We start from the raw sequence: 22395 nt of genomic DNA on the forward strand, positions 1-22395 counted from the left end.
CTCTGAGAGTAGCAGGCACCTTACTGTCCTGCTACACATCCTTATTAAATTCTACTGAAATTTCCCTTAAGAACAGCTTTTCCTAAGCCAAACATGGGTCAAAGTTCCATCTTCACAATCCATACTCAGTGCTGGAGGTCTCCTTCTTCACTAACAGATTTGCTATCTCAGATTTTTTGCTCATTAGTTGTGTCATTAAAAACTGTATTACTCAACTTCCTTCCACCACTTCCTTCCTTCTATTAGGGAGACAAAGGGAAAGATCTGTGACATCACCAGGTCCCAGTTCTTCCTAGAATTATTTACCATGTCTGCAGTCAAATATGCAGATGTCAGATTGGCATAATCAGCCATATCAAGACTTACTGATGATTCTCTTATTTACTGGAAGACTTATCCTCATCATACTGAAAGGATTAAACACATTGTTACAACTATGCGGGGCCCAAAAAGACTATTCAATATTTAATAATTTTAATCAGCCTATACAATGTAGTTAATAATTATCACCTTAACATTTTTATTGGCCTGATCAAATGAAACTATAACCCAGAAACACAATATTCCTGAGCAATACATGTCTATGTATTGAATTCTAACTTTTTATCACTTCAGTTGCATGGGTGTACAAGTGCCATAATGCAAAACTGCTATGTTTTATTTCCATTTCTGATTTCACCATTTCACTGTGATTTGCTTCAGTATTTCGGATCACTGTTCCGTTTCAATTTGGCTGAATCTGTTTCAAAGTTTCCATGCTGTTTTGGAGAGTCGGATCAGTTGGGGAGAGGCAGGCACAGGCAGGTGGCTGCAGGTTTTCCTGTGGCTCCTCTGGCTGTGCCTACCTCACTTCGGGTGGGGGGGTGCCACAGGAGAGGCTGCCCTGCCCAACCTCAGTATCCAGCACTTAAAAAGAAAAAAAAAAAAGCCTCACATTTCTACATTTGCTGGCTGCAGCAGCAGCAATCAGGGCCTCTGAGAGCTTGTGGCAGAGCCCCCCCCCGCCACAGCACTGGGCAGTGGGGGCAGCGGGGATCTCCCCCTGCCCCGCTCTTGCACAGGAGCTGCCCCATGGCATGGGTGCAGCGTAGATCAGCAGGGCACTGCCCACTGTCAGGGAGCTGGGGCCACTGAGTCTGAGCAGTGCTGGGCTGTGGTTGACAGGTGAAGCTGTCCCAACTCCTAGACAGTGTGTGGTGCCCTGCCGAGCCCCGCTGTACCCACACAATGGGGCAGCTGTTGCACAGGTGCCAAGGGGAAGGGGCAATCCCTGCAAGGGCCCTGAACTGCATGGGGGGGCTCTGCCATGAACCCTCACAGGCCCAGATTGCTGCTACTACAACTGGTGAGTGCGGGTCTTTTTTTTTTTTTTTAAGTGCCAGGAGGCTGGGGCTGGGTGGGGGACGGGGCTGGGCTGGGCAGGGAAGCCATGGGGGCTTCTCCTGCAGCTCCCCACTCCACCATGTGTGGGCAGCCAGTAGGGGATGTTCCTGCACTAAGCCACCCACCTCACTGCATCTGACCGGCTTCCAGGCTCCAAGTGCCTCCCTGGGGGTGCCTCAGGTCCAGCTGACCCCCTTCCTGAAGCACACCTGCAAGTCTGAGGGGAATGCTGTCACTGCCAAGAGTCTGGACTGTTCTTGGTCCTATGCCCCCTGGGAAACAGGCCTAGTAGTCCTAGAGGGTACTCAACCCACTGCAAGAACTTAGGGTGTTTCCCTTACTGTGAAGCACAAATAGTTGTCTCCCTTTGTCAGCCAGACCAAGAAGACCCCAAGGCATAATCTAGACCCTCTGCCAAGAAGCCTCCCATGCTAGGTACAGAGGAGAAGTTTATTGATTACAAGGAGTAGGTTTAGAACAGGGTACAGGATAGAGTAATATCAGAGAAATATTTTAGAGCAAACAAGATCTCTGCTGCCCCCACCCCCAGACTGCCCCATGCTGCACGGAGGGGCGGGGTGGGGGGAAAGGTGACTCTGCCACGCGCCTTCAGAGGCCCTGATTGCTGTTGCTACAGCCAGTAAGTGTGGGGTTTTTTATTTTTTTTAAAGTGCTGGGAGGCTGGGGCCATGTCAGTGATGGGGCCAGGCAGGCAGCCATGAGGACATCTCCCATGGATCCCCCTGCCCAGGGAGAGGCAGGCACAGCCAGAGGAGCCTCCATGACTGCCCTGCCTGGCCCCATCCCCCGCCTGGGCCCAGCCTCCTGGCACTTTAAAAGGAGGGCTGAGGACCTGTGCTGGAGGCACTTCCAAAACATTCCAAAACACTTGAAACATTTCCAAAATGTTTCAGATGGTTTCGTTTCATTTCGGAGATGTTTCGGAGCCTTCCATTTCATTTTGGATTCAGTGTTTCAGGCACCAAAATGGGCTGAAACACCTCCAAAATGAAACGGCTGCCAAAGTTTCACACAGCCCTAATGCTAAGCATTAAAAACATATAAATATTAAACATTTCTTCACCACAGCAATTAATCCCATAGTGGACAATCTTATTGACTAATATACCACAAGTTGAGTCCAAAGTATGATGCAGTGCCACTCTAATGATCATCCACTGCAGTTGCCTTGGTCCACTGAATCCCACCATCACCAGGAAATGGCAACACTTCATGGCAACATTGCATTTCTTGGTGGCTAACCCACAGCACCCATGGGGCCAAACCCCTGGACCAGCACTGACCTCCTCCCCCCACTTGCCTCCCCCAGTAATGCTCTGATCCCTTTCCCTTCCTGAGTGCTTCCCTTACCCCTGTCACCAGTATTCCCTTTAACTGGCACCCTGGGCTTGTGTGCAAAATGCTCCAGCTGCCCATGCCACTTGTGGCATGCATACCATGGGTAGCCACCATTTTCTTCATCAAAAGGTAAAAGCTTGTTAAAAATCAACCCTGAAACCCTGAAATAAATGCTAAGGCAAACAAATGTCTCTTACTTACATTGTGTTCTGAAAACTACCTATTTCTATAGTAAACATGTAAACTAATTCATAGATTCATAGATGCTAGGTTTGGAAGGGACCTCAACAGATCAAGTCTGACTCCCTGCCAGGAAAGAGTGCTGGGGTCAGATGACCCCAGCCAGGTGCCTTCTCTTAAAGACCCCCAAGGTAGGGGAGAGTGTCAACGCCCTTGGAAGCCCGTTCCAAATTTTGGCCACCCTTACAGTGAAGAAGTTCTTCGTGATGTCTAGCCTAAATCTGCACTCTGTCAGTTTGTGACCATTGTTCCTTGTTACCTCAAAAGGTGCCCTGGTGAACAGAGCATCTCCAATACCTTGCTGCAGCCCCCTAATGAATTTGTAGGTGGTCACAAGATGACCTCTCAGCCTTCTCTTGCAGAGGCTGAAGAGGTCCAAGTCCTTTAGTCTGTCCTCACAGGGCTTGATCTGTAAACCCTTAACCATACAAGTGGCCCTCCTCTGGACCCTCTTGAGACTATCTACATCTTTCTTAAATATGGTGCCCAAAACTGGATGCAGTACTCCAACTGTGGTCTGACCAATGCCACATAGAGGGGAAGTATCACCTCCTTGGTTCTATCTGTCATGCATCTGCTGACGCATGATAAAGTGCAGTTAGCTTTGCTGGTGATTTCATCACACTGACTCATGTTAATCTTGCAGTCCACTATGACTCCGAGATCCTTTCCGGTTCTGTGCTGCTGAGAGGGTCATTTCTTAGCCAGTAGGTGTGCCGGATATTTTTACATCCTAGGTGCAGTACTCTGCATTTGTCCTTGTTCTCCTGCATCCTATTATGTTCTTCCCACTTTCCTAACCTGTCCAGGTCTGCCTGCAATCGTTCCCTACCTTCTGGAGTGTTCACTTCACCCCACCATTTAGTCCGCAAACTTGGACAGACTACATTTCACACCTACATCCAAGTCACTGATGAGGACATTGAAGAGTGCAGGTCCAAGGACCAAGCCCTGCAGGACCCCACTACCCACATCCTTCCAGGTTGATACCAACCCATCCACCGCCACTCTCTGGTGGTGCTAAGGCAAACATGCTGAGGCAATCAAATGTCCCTTACTTACATTGTGTTCTGACAACCACCGATTGCAATATGCAAAATAACTAAGTAAATGATTTGCATGAAATGAAACACATGAAGTCACACAAACCTAAGCCTGTTCGCAGTTTCCTCTGATTTCACCTCTGTGTTCTTAAAGTTACACTGTACCTTCATTTACAGTAGGGATTGGCAAAACAGCCTGCAGGCCAGATCTAGATCTGGTCTGTGGAGGGTTTTTGTCCAGCTCACACAGCAGGTTCCTCAGTCCCACCTGGCCCAGGCACCATCTAGCCCATGGTGTATCCCACTGCCCCAGGGCACACAGGTGGGATGGGGTGGCTCCACAACTGGACTCCATTTCTAGGCAGCCCAGGCAGCGGTGACTTTTTCTGGTTGTGGCACCATTGGCCCCCGTCCAATGGAGACTGGCACAGACCCACCTACACAGCCCTGGCCCTGGCCTCAGGCTGTCCCACACTTGCTCCACTCTCACCCCAGCCAGAGTAGACCAGCTCCAGGCCAGTCAGGACCCATGCACACAGCCATGACCCAGGCCTGCCCATTGCCTCCTCCAGACCTGCTTACCCATGCTGAGCAGTAGCAGTGGCTGGGTAGAAGCTGGTGGCTGGCATGAATGACAAGTGGACACCTCCGACTTGCCGCTGCCTAACCCTCCTTGCTGTGGCCATCCAGAGCCCATGCCTGGGCTGCCCTCTGGCGCTTCTCTGTTGCCATCATCACCACCACCAGCACTGCCTCCAAGCCACCTGGCAGGGCAACAGTGGCAGTGGATAGGAGCCACAGGGCAGCTCAGGCATGGGCTCTAGGCAGCTGCAGCAAGAAGGGTCTGCAAGGGGGATGCAGTTGCTTTTCCCCTGTGCCCAGTAGCAGCTTCTGCCTGGCCACTGCCACTGATGTGTATGGACTCTAGGCTGTTGTGGGCAAGGAGCTGATTGGCCCATGGTAGCTCCCCAAAACTGTCTATATGGCTCATGGGTCCAAATAATTGTCTGCCCCCAATTTATAGGGACCTACTTGAATCACAGTTTCACATTTTTCACAGAAACCACGTAAAACGGCGATTTCCTTTATCACCGTGAAAAATGGCTTTTCCTGCAATTTTCCACAGAATTGCCTGAAAAAAGAATATTGGAACAAAAAGAAAGTGTAGCAATCCCTGCAGCCATAGAGCATGTGGTTTGTGAGAGAGCTACTAAAAGATGGAGTTAGTGACATAGATTCAGTGAAGGTGGTAGTCAGGAAAGCAAAAGGGTTTCTCCACCATCTTTTAAGAAGCCAGATGCAATACTGCTGTCTGAAAATGAGTGATTGACCCCTTGACAGAGAGGGCTGATCTAGCACCCCCTGGCTTTGAGCCTTAGACACTGCAGGCATAAGCCTCCATTTTTTCAGTCCCAAGAGGATGTCTGAGCAGTTACAAACTGACTCAGCCTCGGTAGGTTAGATAAACGTGCAAAGATTAAATCGATTCAGGCTCAGGCTTTTTGAATGTCTATCCTGAGCCCTAATGACTCTCAATTTCTCAGTCAGGCCAGAATCCTGCTGAGGTCAGAAGGTGTCCAATGTATGGGACTTCTGTTCTTGAGTTCAGCTTACTGCTGTTTAATTGAGTTCCCCACACCTGTTTTGGAGATGCCATAGCTTAGCATCATGGTCCTAGACAGGTAAGTACAAAGTCCTCAGACAATTAGGCTAGAATCTGATGGTTGCTATCCCACTAAAATAATTGCAAACATGACAAATGGTTGTGTAGCTGTAGCATTAAATTAATTAATTTAAAGCCAATTTAATTTAATAACAATACATAATTTCATAAATTTCATAGACATCAGGGCTGCAAGGGACCTCGAGAGATCATCGAGTCCAGCCCCCTGCCCAAAGGGCAGGAAGTCAGCTGGGGTCATAGGATCCCAGCAAGATAAGCATCCAGTTTACTCTTAAAGGTGTTCAATGTAGGTGCTTGAACCACCTCCGCTGGCAGACTGTTCCAGACCTTGGGGGCTCGGACAGTAAAGAAATTCTTCCTTATGTCCAGCCTGAAACGGTCTTGCAGGAGTTTGTGACCGTTCGACCTCGTCATCCCTTGGGGCGCTCTGGTGAACAAACGTTCCCCCAGATCCTGGTGGCCACCCCTGATAAACTTATAGGTGGCCATCAGATCACCCCTGAGCCTACGCTTTTCCAGGCTAAAGAGTCCCATGGCTCTCAGCGTGTCATCGTAAGATCTGTTTTTCTGACCTCTGATCATGCATGTGGCTCTCCTCTGGACTCTCTCAAGCTTCTCCACATCCTTTTTGAATTGTGGAGCCCAAAACTGGACGCAGTACTCCAGCTGCGGCCTCACCAAGGCCGAGTACAAGGGGAGAATGACATCCCGGGATTTGCTCGAGAAGCATCTATGGATGCAAGCCAGCGTTTTGGTCGCTTTATTAGCCGCAGCATCGCATTGCAGGATCATGTTCATCTTGTGGTCAATGATGACCCCCAAGTCTCTTTCTTCTGTAGTGCTATCCAACGTAGCACTGCTGAGCCTATAAGGATGCTGCAGGTTTTTCCTCCCAAGATGGAGAACCTTGCATTTTTCAGTGTTAAACACCATCAGGTTCTCGTCTGCCCATTTGCTGAGCTTGTCCAGGTCAGCCTGGATCACCCACCTATCTTCTGGCGTGGATGGTTTGCCCCAAAGTTTGGTGTCATCGGCAAACTTTGGAGTCAGGAGTGGACTGGCCATGTCCACATCATTAATGAAAATGTTGAACAGTATGGGTCCAAGGACAGAGCCTTGAGGGACCCCACTGGTCACTCACATAATAATGCTAACAATAAATAAAAATGCTAATTTAATAACATTAATGTTATAAAAGTACTCAGACATTATTGTAAGTATCAAGAAAGCCTCCCATAAAAATTGTCTTCAGAACACAGTTGTCAAAATATTTTTTTTTGCTTCATTGTCAAAATCAAAAGATTAAAACTAAATTTAAAAAGTAATAAAAAGAGTTGGATTGACTTTAAAAAAAAAGTTTGTCAGGGTTTTTCCCGCCCTTTTTGGGCATTTGGAGGGTTGATTTTTTGTTTTTTTAACCCAAAATGAAATCTTTACTTTTTTCTTTTACTTTAGGGGATTTTGTTATCCTTGTTATCATTGCATTTAGGCAAACGTGATATTCAGTTGGCTGCTTTGGGCAATATGTGTGGTAGGAGAGGAGTTTTTATTGTCAATGAATATGCTTCAACTGAAGTGGAGGGGGCCACTTCTACGGGCTTTTCAAACAGTTAACACAGTGCTCTTTGGGGGTGTAGCTAGGTTGCCTGGCCCAAGTTTCTTTTTTATGACAAACTGCAAACTTTTTTTACTAACAAAATTTTACTGACAATGTTTTACTGTCAGAAAAAAAATCTTGAGTTGGCAGCCCTGTGTGACTACAGCAATGGTTTTACACTCTGCTGCCCCCACCACAGGGGTTCCTTACGCATCCCACACCCTGACATCCTTAACTGCACCCTCCAGGCCACCCACTCTGCCTTTTCTTGCTGGTCCCACTCCTTCTGCTCCACAGAAGTGCCAGCTGTGCAGCTTCTTTTGAAGAGGGAGTTTCACAAAGTAGCCAGAGCTTGATTTGTTTTTACAGGGGATTTAAATTTATTCATGGACTTTATGGACAAGCATTTTTAGCCTGAATGCTTACTATTTGTAAGCTTATGAATAGTTGTCTACCCTCAAAACGGGCAAAATTGTGATGGTGGACCTTAGTTGCTCACAGTGGATGTGTCTATACATTTCTTCAAGCATAGTAGGCGTTTGCAAAGTGACTAGTATTCACCTTGGATTTGGATTCAGCCAATTTGGGGGACAGTGATTCGATTTGGTGATTTGAATCACTGTCCTGAGTTGATTCAGCTGAATCTGATTCAGAGATTCAGCCACCACTGCATCGGATGAATCTCTGAATTGGCCCCATCCCCTGCCTACTCTCTCAACCCCATCAGTGGATGCCCCACCCAGCCCCAGATCTTTAAAAAGCACTCACTGGCTGCTGCCAGGTTGGGGGGGGGGAGGAATCCTTGCCACCCCACACTGACCCATGCTATGTGGAGGGCTCTGTTCTGTCACAAGCCCCCAACCCCTGCCCAGCCCCAGCTTCTGGCTCTTAAAAAAAAAAATCCCTCACTCACCAGAAGCTGTCAGGTGGGGGGCAATTCCCACTGCACCCCCACTGTCCTGTGCTGCATGGGGGTCTCTGCCATGAGCCCCCTCACTCCCGCCCGCTCTCCCAGCCCCACCCCATGGCTGCCCCACCCAGCCCCAGCTCCTGGGGCTCACTGGATCCTGCCAGATGGGGGGTGATCCCTGCTACCCCACGCTGCATGGGGGACTCCGCTGTGAGCCTCCAGAAGTCCCAAGGCTGCTGCAGCAGCTGGTGAGTGGGGGCTTTTTTTTTTAATCAGTCATAGGCAGGGGCTGGGAGAGCGGGCAGGGGTCAGGGGGCTCATGGCAGAGCCCCCTACACAGTGTGGGGCAGTGTGGGGCAGCAGGGATCACCCCCCACCTGGCAGCAGCCAGTGAGTGGGAACTTTTTTTTAAAGAGCCGGGAGCTGGGGCTGGATGGGACAGCCATGGTGGGGACTCGGAGAGCAGGTGGGGGTTGGGGAGCACTCAGTGGAACTGGGGGAGGAGGCAGGGGATGGGGCCTGGCAGGGGTCCCCCCATGGTCCCCTTCACCGTCTTCCAGCCCTCCCTCCCCCGCCCCCTACTTACCAGCACAGAGTCCATGTCCAGCTCCCTGCAGCAGCAAGTGGGACTGCCCGAATCTCCAAAGCTCTCCATATCTTTTCCAGATTAATTCAGAGAGCTTCAAATCGATTTGGACCTTTTAATTGGTCTCCTGACCCAGTTCGGATTCAGAGATTTGGCCACCAAATCAAGCCGAATCTCCTCCAAATCAAATCCACACCTGAAGCTTCACACAGCCCTAATGCACAGTAGTTACTGCATATTTAGTTTAGTACTTGATTAATGAAATACTAACTAAATGCATAGTAACTACAGTTACTGTGCAGCAGTGGTGGTGCACAGTTGTTTTTTTGTGATGCTTACTGTGAAGTAGCCTAATAACACTGTGCAGTAGCATATTAGGATGGTTTTTGACTGGCATGCTACTGCGCAGTAAGCATCTGGTGTAGATGCACCCTGTGTGTAAGGGCACAGGACAAAGGGAGAGAAGGTTCAGGCCTGGACAGCTTGTCTTAGCTCCTCCATAGGATTGTGAGTTAACAGGAATGGTTCCCATATTAATTTTGTGTTCTTTTCACTTCACTGGGCAGAGCATAAAGACCTCTCATTGCAGAAACTGTTGCAGCACATTGGGGGGAATACAAGGAGGCAGTGTGAACAGAAGGGAGAGCATGCATGGGAATGGGAACTATGGGGGAGTGCATGAGCTTGGGCAGGTGATCACCAGTACAGAGATGAAGATATTGGGAGTACCCTTTGATTTGGGACTTGCAGGGGAGAAGGTATGGGGAAAAGACCACCATAAAAGAATGACAGACCCTAGGATTACAGAGAGCCGATTAATGGGGGAGAGGGGGATAGGTGAAAGCCATGAAGGTGATTCTGTTGCCTACAATCTTTTATGTGGGACTTTCTGCTATCGGGGTAGCAATTATCTTGTTTAAAGAGGGCAACGTGCATTTCCTTTTGGAAAGATTAACTTACACTGAAAAGCTTGAAGTTGGGGAGTACCTGTAAGGGACTGGGTCACAGGCAGGCTGGCCTACTGGTTAGATCAGAGGGGCTCATTCAGAGATGAGGAGCCACATTACCAAATCCAGAGGCACAATACTGGTCAGTGTCAGGGTTTAGGTCTAGGATCAGATGCCAAGTTATCAGGTCCAAGGGATATGAATAATATCACAAAGGAGAAATGACTTACTTCTTCCATAGAAGGACTGGGTATGACCCACTTGAGCAGACAAGCATGGTGGACCTTTTTAGGCAAAGTCACCAAAAAAAGGACATTGCCCTGCATCGGCAAACTCCAGTAACAGCAGCAAGTACAGTAATCTAAGCAAGCAATCCACAGGAATGATTAGACATTGGACTCATGAACAAATTAAATCACTGAATGCCAATCTTAATTTAACCACCCTCATCTCTGACAATGAGTTCAACACAACTATTAAAGCAACCAAGACTGGCAAGGCTGCTGGACCAGATAAGAGATTCCCAAAACTTGTTACCAAACTTGGAACCACAATGAAAAGTTGAATTAAAAAAATTGTGTATAACTGTCTAGGAAGTAACAGACTTCCAAAAATGTTTTTACTGTCTGAGCCCCCAGTAGACTCCCTCCAGATGTGGTGCAAGCACCTACTCCTGATTCTTCTAAGAAACCTTTGGACAGCTATCTTGCTGGGATCCTTTGACCCTAGCTGACTTACTGCCCCTGGGGCAGGGGGGCTGGATTCAAAACCAGGGTCAGGAACCAGAAAAGATAGACAGTATAGGACATTTGTACACATGCTTGTGCCACAGCACCAGGTGCTTTTAAAAGCACCTAGTGCTGCGGTGCATACAGTTATATAAGTGGTGAAATGCGTGTCAGCGCTGAGAAAATGGCAGCAGCGCACTTTTGAACAAAGGTATTTTAGTTGAAAAGTGCACTGCTGCCATTTTCTGTGCACCGATGTGCATTTATACACTTATACAACTGCACGCAGTGCAGCGCAGTGTGCATCAGCTCACATGCAGAGCAGACTCAATTAATCGAGTCTGCTCTGATGCACTGGATCTCTGGTGTGTCCTGGCATGAAAATGTATGTGTATAAATGCCTATAGGGACCAGGAGGCTTGCCAAAACAGACTGACATCAGAACTGTTGGCTGGCCTGGAGGCTGTTGCCACAGATGGGAATAAATTGGGAAACCGAGCCAGCCAGTTAACTACCTCAGGCAAAGCTTGTTAGCCAGAGACCCAAGGTAGATGTGGTGCTTAGGCAATTATCTCAGGCTGGGCTGCCTGCTAGGGTCTCTGACACTACCAGACATATACCTGTTTATTTACATGAAGCTAGTGAATGCGTGCTGCCAGGTAGCAGTGATTGGGCAGACGAAGGCCAGGTTTTTTGCATGATGCTTCATCAGAACTATGTGGGGGTTGCCTGGCTTGGTCCCTGGGGCTGGGGGGGAACATGGGGGCAGGGGCTTCTCTCACCTGTCCCACCTGTGCCAGGATTGTGGTGCTGGAGGGGCAGGTGAGAGAGCTCCAGGCAGAAATGAGCAGGCTGTGGGGGATCAGGGCCATGGAGGACGAGACTGACAGGTACTTTCTCTCTCTGCAGGGTCTGTCCCCTCAGGCTGTCACCACCCAGGAGTCTGCAGGAGGCAAATGGAGGACAGTCACCTCCAGGGCCAGGCGGCGTCGCAGGCGGCGCGCAGCTGCATCAACTGTCACCCCAGTACAACTGGGGAACAGGTATGTGGCTCTGGCAGCGCTGGAGGAGACTTGGCACAAGGAAGGAGGAAGGGAGGAAGCCACGTTCTCATCCAGCAAGCTGGAATCCGTACCAACTGAGCATCATCCAGTGACCCAGAGGAGGAGACAGTGGGTCATTGTCATAGGGGACTTCCTCCTCAGAGGAACGGAGAGACCCATCCACCTCATGGACCCCAATGTGAAAGAAGTGTACTGTCTCCCAGGAGCCAAGATTGGGGATGTCACAGGGAAGACCACTGACCTCATCTGGCCTTCTGACTACTATCCTATGGTCTTCATCCATGTGTGAACCAATGATGTGGCCCGGAGTAGTCCGGACCAGATCATTGATGACTACATGGTTCTGGGGGCCAAGCTTAGAGAGTGGGGGCTCAGGTGGTCTTTTTGTCCCTCCTCCCGGTTAGTGAAGGCAATCGGTGGCAAAGCGCCTGCATCCATGAGGTGAACAGGCACCTTCGGAGTTGGTGTCGTCACGCCGGATTTGGCTTCCCTGGACCACGACCCGCACTTCAGAGCAGAGTGCGTCCTGGGGCGGGATGGTCTCCATCTCTCCCCCAAAAGTAAGAGTTTGTTTTCTTACAGGCTAGTTGACCTCCTCCAGTGGGCTTTAAACTAAGTTTGTTGGGGGATGGGGATCCACAGGAGCAAGAGACAACTCAACCAGGTGTAGGACCTGCCCAGGTAAGAGCTCAGGTATATACCAAGGGAACAGTTGTCTCTCAGGAAGGGGGGCAAGGGGGTGCCCAGGGCTCTCTTGGGGGGATTAAGGTGTCTCTTCACTAATGCAAGAAGCATGGGGAACAAGCAGGAGGAGCTTGGTCTCCTGCTTGCAAGTAGTAAAATCGACTTGGTTGGCCTAGTGGAGACATGTTGGAATGAAACATTTGACTGGGCAGTAGACATAGAGTGCTATAGGTTGTTTAGAAGAGATAGGAAGGGGGAAAAAGGTGGGGAGGGTAGTGCTCTATGTTAGGGAGCAGTATACCAGTTCTACCTTCCAAATGGGACCAGAGGAAAGCTTAACTGAGACCCTGTGGGTCAAGCTTCAAGGAGGGCAGGGGGAGAGGAATCTGGTGGTAGGGGCTTACTACAGGCCACCACATCAGGAGGAAGACCTGGATCTGGAATTTTCCAGGCAGCTTGGGGAGGCCGTGCGTGCAAAGGATGTTGTGGTCATGGAAAAGTAGGATATCTCCAAAGGTCAAAATCTGGTAAAATGAGCTAATGTAGCTGGCATCCATGGAGAAAATCGTGTTTTTAGTAGGCTTAACTGGCTCCAAAAAAAATGGTGCTATTTGGAAAGAAATCTTGGAATATTTAATAACTAGATTACTGTATTAAAAAAATAAGCACATTTAAAAAAAAAAAAAGAAAGAAAAAATCTTGGCTATTCTGGAACAAATATACCATTGAAAGTGAGATGCATTGCTGGCATACAGTTTAGAGTATACAAACTCACATGTGTTATGGTACCGTAGGAGGTAACACCAATTTTAGGTCTAGCAGCTTGTGAGAAACTGAGTCTAGTTAAGTGTGTGCGTGCAAGTAATACAAGAAAACACAACATCCCTGCTTCTTGGTGATCCTCTTGGCTGCTATACTTCAAATCTGGAAAATTTTCATAGGAAGAAACTAACTATTTCAGAACACAGAAACAACCTTATCCATAAGGGAAGAAAGTTATCTACAAACACAAATGCAAATACTATCATGCAGAAAGAGGAAACCAGCCTCAACAGTCTATAGCTAATGAACTTTGTGCTATGAGCAGAAGCATAGCTGCCAGAAGTGCAAGTCAGTTGTATCCCAGTATAAGAACTCAAGTTTATCCAGAGTTAGAGAAAAAGCTTCACACCAAGAACAAATCAGGAATTAAATCTGATACATCAGGAGGTTTCAGACAAACAGCAGATTCAGAGACTTGTTAAGAGCTACAGAAAAGGGGGCGGGGGCCAAAAAAGTGATTAGTAAAGACTCACTTCAGAACACTGTGCAGCCCTTGCTGGTGTGGTCCACAGAGCATGCGGCCTCCGGTCACTTTGAAGTAAGACTGTCCCGCTCTACAATTATAGCCCTGGAAAAATTCTACCATTTTACTGCCGTATCCTGTAAGTGCATCTGATAAACCTGAAAACATCATAGGTTTCCTATACATGCGCTTAGGGGTGGGCATGGGGCACTGTTTTATAATTTGAGGGGTTTTTGGACAGCCACTCTAAATAAAACGGCTCAGCGTCATGTGTATTAAGCCCCACACTTTTTAAAATGGCCACAAGATGCTTTATCTAAAGCTCTTTTGATGAGGTTTAGATAAAGCCCCCCCACAGACATTTTGACATGTGCAGAAGCTTAGTACATATGACACTGAGGCAAAAACAAGATGGGGTGGGGGGCTCCAATCCACCTGCTCCACCCTCCAGCACAAGCTAGGCAACCCCAGATTGACCCCCTTCCCCTCTCTTTCCTCCCTCCCATTCTGAAGACAATACCAGAGCTGGGAAGGTAGGTTAAGGCTAAAGGGAGAAAGGCTGCAGACATGCAGCTGGCTCCAAACTGAAGCTTGATTTCCCCCAAACGAGGGGGAGAATCTTTTGGTTGGGGTGATGATCGCTGTAATTTGTGGTGCTTCTTTTGAGGTGCCATGAGTTACGGTGGGGAGCTGCATATCTGTCAGCACCCTTTTGATTGGTTGGATTAGGATATTTTATCAGATCCCTTTTTTTACTTGTAATTTGTTGGGGTTATCCTGCACTAATTACTAAAAGCTTCCAATGCGATTATGCTGGAAGACTGAAATGGGTGTGAAGAAGGGAGGAATAGCATCCACAGGAAGGCCAGGCTTCTGAAGGAGCATGTCCCTGGGGCTGAAGTATCAGCTCTGCTGAGCATTTTCAGCCTTTTCTGTGGTTGTAGAAATGTTCCATAAATTTTTACACATTTATGAGTCATAGGATTCTGATGTATCCATAGGATGTGCAATGCAGAATTCTGAGCAGCACACTGGCATGTGAAGGAAAGAGAAAATTTCTAAGCCAGTCACCAGAATGAGAGTCAAATCTGCTCCATGAGAAGAAGACAATAGCGTTTAGCATCAGGGCACCATGCTCAGCAGACATTCAGTCCATTATGCAAGTCAGCTTCTAGGCCTCCTGACTTCCTTCAGTGCTGGTGATTACTGTTATGACATTCCTTTTGTTTTCTAGGAATCTGCTTTACCAAGGAGGGAAACCACGGGGAAATTGTTTCAATGTGCTTTCTGGATGGGAAAGAATGGATAGGTCTGAGGCAATGATGAATAACATACAAGTCAACAGCCAAGGCATTAAAAACAGAAAGAAAGACTTTGACTTTCGACTTTTAAGAGACGTTTATTCCAGGAAGGTTGACAAATAGTGGGCAGTAGAAATTATGTACAGTTTGGTCTGAGGATCTGGGCCTCAAGGACAAGGCCTGGGCTCATGGCCTGCAAGGCCTCCCCGCCTACTTTAGACAAAACAAACAAACAAACAAAAAACCACACAGAACAAAAGACTTTGACTTTTAAGAGACGTTTATTTCAGGAAGGGTGACAAATAGTGGGCAGTAGATATTATGTACAGTTTGGTCCAAGGATCTGGGCCTCGAGGACAAGGCCTGGGCTTATGGCCTGCAAGGCCTGCCTGCACGCTTTAGACAAAAAAACCAGTGCGTGCAGCATGCCCGAGAGGGGGCAGCCCTGGTGTATGCTGCAATGCACCGGGAATGGGAAGCACACCACGCTGTTCACCTTGAGCAGGCTGGAGGTGTCGTGGTACAGGACCTGGAGGACCGCGATGAAAAGAGGCCCAAAGCCAAAAGCCTTGAGGGTGCCGAGCAGGTACCGGTGGTCGATGCGATCGAAGGCCTTCTCCTGGTCCAGGGAGACCAAGCTGATGTCCACGCCAAAAATCTCCGTGGCCATGAGCAGGTCATGCAGCAGAAACAGGTTGTCCTGGATGGTCCCGCCTGGGGCACAGTAGCTCTGCTCCGGCCCAATGACGGAGGCCTTGATGGTGCGGAGACGGTTTGCCAGCACCTTTGCCAGGATCTTATAGTCAGCACACAGAAGGGAGATGGGCCCCAATTCTTAAGGTAGCCCAGGTCCCCCTTCTTGGGCAGCAAGGTGAGCACTGCCCGGCGGCAGCTGGTTGGCAGGGTTCCTTTGGTGAGACTCTCACGGAAAACGTGGAGGAGGCTGGACCCAAGGGGGGGCCAGAAAACTTTGTAAAATTCCATGGGCAGTCCATCAAGGCCCGGGGCCCTGCCCAAGGCAAGTTCCCCCACAGCAGCCTCGAGTTCTGCCAGGGAGAGTTCACGCTCCAGGGCATCGACCTGTGAAGAGCCAAGGCACGGCAGGTCCTTATGCAGCTGCTGAGTGGCCTCCGGACAAATGGGGTCAGCCGCAAACAAGTCCCGATAGAAGGCGATAGCATGCCCCTGCACTTTGCCCAGGTCTAGGAGCAGCCATCCCTCCGGGGTCTTGAGATGGTCCAATGTCCTAGCTGCAACCCACTGCCTCTCCAGGCCGAAGAAGAAGCCGGTCAGGGTGTCAGCCTCTGCCAGCTCCTGGCAGTGGGCACAAACCCACTCACCGTGGGCCACACCCTCCGCCAGGTCCTGCAGGCATTGCTTGCTGGACCGGAGGCTCTTGAGGAGTGCCACGTCATTGCCTGCATGGAGCAGGGCTGCCTCAAGCTCCGCCATGTCCTCCTCCAGCTCCTGGGTGCAGTGGCGGATCTTGCTTGCCATCAGCTGGGAATACTGCTGGCAGAATGCCCCGAATCTGTGTCTTCCCCACGTCCCACCACAGCCACCAGGAGGGGTAGTCTGCTCACTCAGCCTCCCAGCTCCTCCAGAGGTGGGCAAAGTAGTCCCCGAAGTGGGTGTCCTGTAGCAGGCTGATGTTGAGACACCAGTAAGGGGCCTGCATGTGTGCTCTGCCAGGCAGACTCAGTTCCCAGCAGATCAGGATGTGGTCTGAAAGGCCCGATGGGATGATGCAGCTGCTGTGTAGGAACGGCAGGTGGTGCTGTAAAGATGGTCGAGGTGGGCCATGGTGATCCCACTAGCACTCCTCTTTGCCCAGGTGTATTGGCACATGTCAGCATGAAGGACCTGTGAGGCCAGGCATCGATGAGATCCGCTGCCTCTAGCACGGACCGCAGCTTGTGGCCTGAAGGCAGGGGCAGCTTTGGCCCCGCCTGGTCTAGCAGCGCATCGACGGTGCAATTGAAATCCCTGCCCACGAGGAGCAGGTCATCATTCTCACTGGCATCATGCAGGAGGTCACCCAGGGTCTCTAGGAAGGCTACCCCCTCTCTCCTGTCAGTGGACGCGTAGATGTTGATGAGGAGCAAGCTCTGATGTGCCAGGGTGACGTGAACAGTCAGCAGCCGGCCAGGGACAACCTCTCATGCCACTGCTGAGTCATACTGCAGCTGAGGCAAGAGGAGGGTCGCCACTCCTGTGCTGAGGTTAGTGTTGTGGCTGAAAAATAAGTGGCCTTTCCAGGCAGCGTGCCAGTTAGCTTGGACATACAGGTCGCTGTGTCTCCTGGAGGAAGGCAATTGCCAGCCGCTTTTGCTGCAAGCTGTCCAGGATGGCTGTTCGCTTCGCTGGGTCTCTGCAGCCATTGGTGCTTAGTGAGGCAATGGTAGTAACTGCCATGAGCAGGAGAATAGAGAGGAAGGGTAGGCAGGGTACTGACGGAAGAGGTGGTGACAGAACTGGGCAAAAACCACAGAGACAGGGGAAGGCCTATTCTTGCCCGACCCTATTCCATGGGCCCGCCTCGGCCCCACACCTCCCTCACCTGAGTCACCAGCTTCTCAAGTCGGAAGGCATGTTGACACGTGCCCGGGTCCCAGCACATGAGCCTTGCTGCATCACTAGCGGCACGGACAAGCTGCGCAGGGTCCGGGCACCATTGCCGGATACTCTCTGCCACATTCCTCTGGCCCTTGGTCTGCTCTAAGACGTTGGGGAGGCCTCCATAGCTAGGGGCCACCCAGGGTGGTTCTCCAGCAGGAGTTGGATGTTGCTGACCAAGAACGGGCAGGACTGTACTCTGGGAGGGGACCTCCCAGTGAGACCGGTGAAGGTGCCCTCAATGGTCAGGCTTCCTAGCAGGCCCCCCTCAGCATCTGGGTTGAAGACGGTCTTCGGGAGATCAATCCCCATCTGCTTTGGGGGGCAAATGTCATCCCACTCTTGGGGCTGCTTGCAGCGCTTGGAGGGCAGGCACTTCATCTCCTCCTCATTGGCCTCAGTGGGCAGGGGAGCGAGCAGGGAGGTGGCAGGACCCTCTGCTGTCTCCTGTGCCTGATGCTGGGGAGGCAGGCACTCTCTTTCTGCCTTGCTGCTCACAAGCCCCACGAGCTGGGATGGGGGTGAAGGGTTGCCAGACGTTGCTGGGACAACCCCAGTCATGGCCTGAGGGGGCGGGGTTTCCAGGGGGGCAGACAGGGTGGGGTCAGGTTCTTTGGCTACATTTTCCCCGGTGCTGTCAGAGGCAGGCCCCAAAGGGGCAGGCGCTCCTTTAGAAGCTCCTTGTTGCCTCTCGCTTTTAGCTTTCTCAGGAGCAGCTGGCACCTCCCCCAAAGGGTATGGGCCAGGCTACTTGGGGTTCGCCACCTCCGGGTCCGCCACCTTAGCTGAAGCAGGGGTGGTGGGAGGTGGAGGTGAGGTCTCAGTTGCTCCACCTGATGGGGCCACAGCGCCTGAGATGCTAGCCACCCAGATGGAACTGGGACAGGGAGGGACTGGGAGGACACCCCAGGCCCTCCATGGGGTGGGGCATCGGTCACGACAGGGGCAGGAGAACCCTGGAAGGACATCCCAGGCCCCCCCCCGGGTGGCATGCCAGCACCAGAGGGGTCAATCTCCCCCCAGATGGAAGAGGGGTGGAGGGGGGCTTGGAGGGTCTCACAACCCCACCCTTTGATGAGGTTCCTACACCAGAGGCAGACGCACCCTCCCCCTGTGCAGGTGCAGCAGCCAGTGCCCCGGCTGACTGCTCCAGTGGACACTGCGCAGCCAGGTGGGAGCTGCTGCCACAGCAGCGGCATGAATTCCCACCCTGGGAGAGGTACACCACGTAGGGCCTCCCATCCAACACGAAGATCATGGAGAGGCAGTTTCTGGGTGCCACCCATGAGGAGCATAAATGCCTGCCTCTGAAAGGACAAGACGTGCCTGAGCTTAGGGTCCCTGTTCCCCATGGTCAGCCTACACCAGGGGGTGGCGAGGACACCACAGCACTCAAGCACCTTGGTGAGGTCTTGGTCTGGCAGGCGTGGGGGGACATTGGAAGCCACCACCTGCACTGCTAGAGTTTCCAGGGGCATAACCAAGTGGTGGACCCCCGAGATTTCCAGCCCCACTACACACACCTCCCTCACCAGATTGGGAGAGCTCAAATATACGATGGGCAGAGTTTACCCGGGAGGCGTACTGGACACCGCAGCATCCCAGCAGGTCCGCCAGAGCTCTGGCACCGTCCTCCACCCTGACGTGGAGAGAGGTGTGCACCCACAGGCCATGGCTGAGGGGAAGGTCCATAGAGACATCCCCGTGCCAAGTGCCCTAGCTGCTGGCAGCCATCCTGGGCAGGAGAGGGTTGACTCTCCTACAGAGGAGGAAAAAAAAAAGCTTCAAACAAGCTGGGGACTGGGAGGAGGTTGAAACAGCCCCAAAATCGGCCCCGGGGGGAGGGCAGAGCAACCCTGCAGGGGCTGTAGGCAAGCCCTAAGGCAGGAGGAGGTGGCATAGACCAAGGTAAGGGGGTCTGGAGGAGGGAGGCAGCAGGAATCAAAGGAAGAGCACAGGTGGGGGTGGGGCAGAGGCAAACGAGGCTGCCAGAGCCCAGGGGGAAATGCTCATGAAGTGGGGGGAAGAGGCAGAGAGAAAGCTCCCCAAGCACAGGCTGGGGAGAGGCAAGGTCGGGGGCGTTGGGGAGAGGAAGTGGGGGGCACGTGCAGAAGGGACCTGAGCTTCAGGAGCTTAGAAGGGCTTCACCTGTCAGCAGCCATCTTGAAAGAAAGAACAAACAAAAACACACATTTTCATTTCAAACCAAAGAAAAAAGTCACATTTTTTCCTTTTTAGTTTGGCAGGGAGCAGCAGCCGTGCTGAGCTGAGGCAAATCCAGAGCAAAGCCAAGCAAAGTCTGTTGTGAAGAATCAAGCACTGGACACTTGTTAAGATTCGATTCAGAAAAAGCTGCGAAGTGAGATTTCACCGTGGAACATTTGACATGGAAACTACCTTATTTAGAACAAAAATTGCCTCTTTCTGTTGCCAGGAATAAGGCAATCCTTCCATTTCCTGTGAAATCTGGGGTACAAGCACCTTTCTCATTCCCCACAGATGGACAAATCACATTTATGGCTGTAATTTGCATAGAGCTCTTGCTCACGGAGGTACTACATACAACCAAGGAGCAGTCTTCTCTGGCCCTCTCTCCCCAGGCCAAAAGGCAATGCATAGGACAGCCAGCACGGTCTGGTTCTTGCTGCCCCTCAGATTCAGAGCTCTTCATCTCAAAACTGGTCCCTGGCCTGAAATCAAAATTCCTCGTTAAAATGTGTGTCACTACACTCATTTGAAAATTCCTTTTATTTTTCTGTTTATGTAAACAGAAATATAAACAAACCAAAAAAGCCCCCAAAAAACAAAGTAATAGAGCAAATAGAAAGTACTAAAACTGTTCCACAGGTTCAGATACGTTGTACTCTGTACTGGATACAAGGCTTCAAGCCCTCTTCCTACTTTTCTGATCATAGCACTCAGCCATGGCTGAACCTAGCCCCAGCCCTAAATTTCATCAGCTAAAACTATCCTGAGGACTTCTGCAATAGCTATAAGCTTTCCAGATTGTGACATCCTGGCCACACCTCTTGCTCTGGCTAATCCCCAGGCTCCCAGAAACACCAGCTGGAACTGCAACAGGACTCTCTGGGTGCCCTTGTAACGCTAAAGGCCAGGCTACTAGGTTATTATGCAGTGGCCCTAACTACTCTTTTTTCGTATGACAAAAATGGTGCAGAGTAATATTTAACATAGGACAGAGCTGAGCCAGAATTGCGGTTAGCTGGGCTGTAGACCTAGCATGCCAATGGTGTAGTAAATTATTTACAAGAAAGACTAGTACCTTCAAACCAGAAAAACAAAATGGTTTCCACAACAGTTAGAAAACAGTAAACAGGACAAATGAGTTGGAAAATAGCCAAAAATCTCTAGCTGTCCATTCCTCTACATGGAGGAACTCATCGCCTCCAGCCTATGCGGTGTGTCAGGGGAGCAGAGGGTACAGTCACCATACAGTCATGCTCAAGTTATACTCGGCTGGTATAATGACCACTTAGGCTCGTGACGAACCAGTGTTTTATAGCAGCTTATAGGCTGCTCTAAATAGGGACTGAAGTTAGGATCTGCACCAAGAGTCCAGAAGCAAGAGAATCTGCTTTGCCTTCATCCTTTTGGATCGGGCCCTAAAGTCAAAAGGTACATCTGAGAATTTAGGCCAGTCTCAAAAGGCTCAGAAGTAACCTTGTTCATCCTTACTACACTTCTAGTCATGGAGGGGGCAGGAGTGTGTTTATAAAAATTTGTAAGCTCAAATCATATTGTTTTGAGCTGAATTCTGCAGGCAAAATGTGGCCAAATGTGGCTCTAAGCCCTCTTGCTCTACCGTGGTTTGGTTTCAATTAAATTATTTAAGATTTTTTCCTAAAAGTCCACAGACTTTAATGTTTTACAAGTTGGTGGCACTCCCAGCTCCTGGGCTGCAGATACACTAGGACCTTTACCAGGGACACCACCAAGCAGCATTCATAGCTCCTGGGCTGCTGGTGTGCCAGGACCTTCAAGGATAAGTGGTCTAGCACCTGCTTCATCTAGCACCCCTGGCGGTGGGTGCACGGCAGATGAACTGGGGTGTCCAGGAAGCAGATCTGGATCTGGTGGCAGCAGACCAGAAGGAGTCACCACCCCTATGGCTTCTGTGAAGTGATGTCCAGCCACCATGCCACCCCAGTCCTGCTGCTTGCCCGGGGGTGGCAGGACTAGACACACGACAGCCCAGGCCTCCCCCCAAGCTGGTGGGGGAGGGGGGCAAGGGACCCACTGTGGGCGAAAATCCCTTGATGGACTGGATCCAGCCCACAGGCCGTACTTTGCACACACCTGGTTTAAAAATGGCAGACCAGACTGAAGCAGCTGAAATACTTCATGAAGTATCCTGCCATCCTAGATCTGGATTAATTGAGGGAAAACCTATAGTTTCTCTGACCCTAAGAAAGCAGAAAGCTTTATTACATCAGTACCAACTGGGCGGGGGTGGGAGGGTAAAGTTATGGAATAAGCCAAATGATACTAGTTGGTCCATCCATACACATATTAACATGCTTTAGTTAATGCAGAGTAAATCTAGTACCTTGAAATATTCTTGACCTTAGGGAATTAAAAACCTTCAATATGTCAGCTTTATCTGGGGAAGCTAAAGTTATAGATTGACCTGTGTAAAACTGTTTATAGGGAACACATCTCAGAAGACATCATCATTTAGATTTCTTATATTCCTCACAGTGGCTACTATATTATTTAAAATATTCAGAAGTGAATGTATATAAACATGTCTAAATGTTATTTATTTTTCCATGAAATTATGATACTTGCACTAGGTTTACTTCCAAAATTACTTCAATATATTTTAGGGTTATTTAACAGAAGGGGAAAAAAAGAGGGAGGAAAGTGAGGGGGTTTTAGCTTGTTAAACACTGTTTATCAACCAATGATATTCATCTGTTTTTGAAGACATAGTATGACATATATTAA

Source organism: Crocodylus siamensis, chromosome 14 (genome assembly GCF_052110815.1).
Source record: "Crocodylus siamensis isolate JL-2025a chromosome 14, ASM5211081v1, whole genome shotgun sequence".
Classification (NCBI taxonomy): domain Eukaryota; kingdom Metazoa; phylum Chordata; order Crocodylia; family Crocodylidae; genus Crocodylus; species Crocodylus siamensis.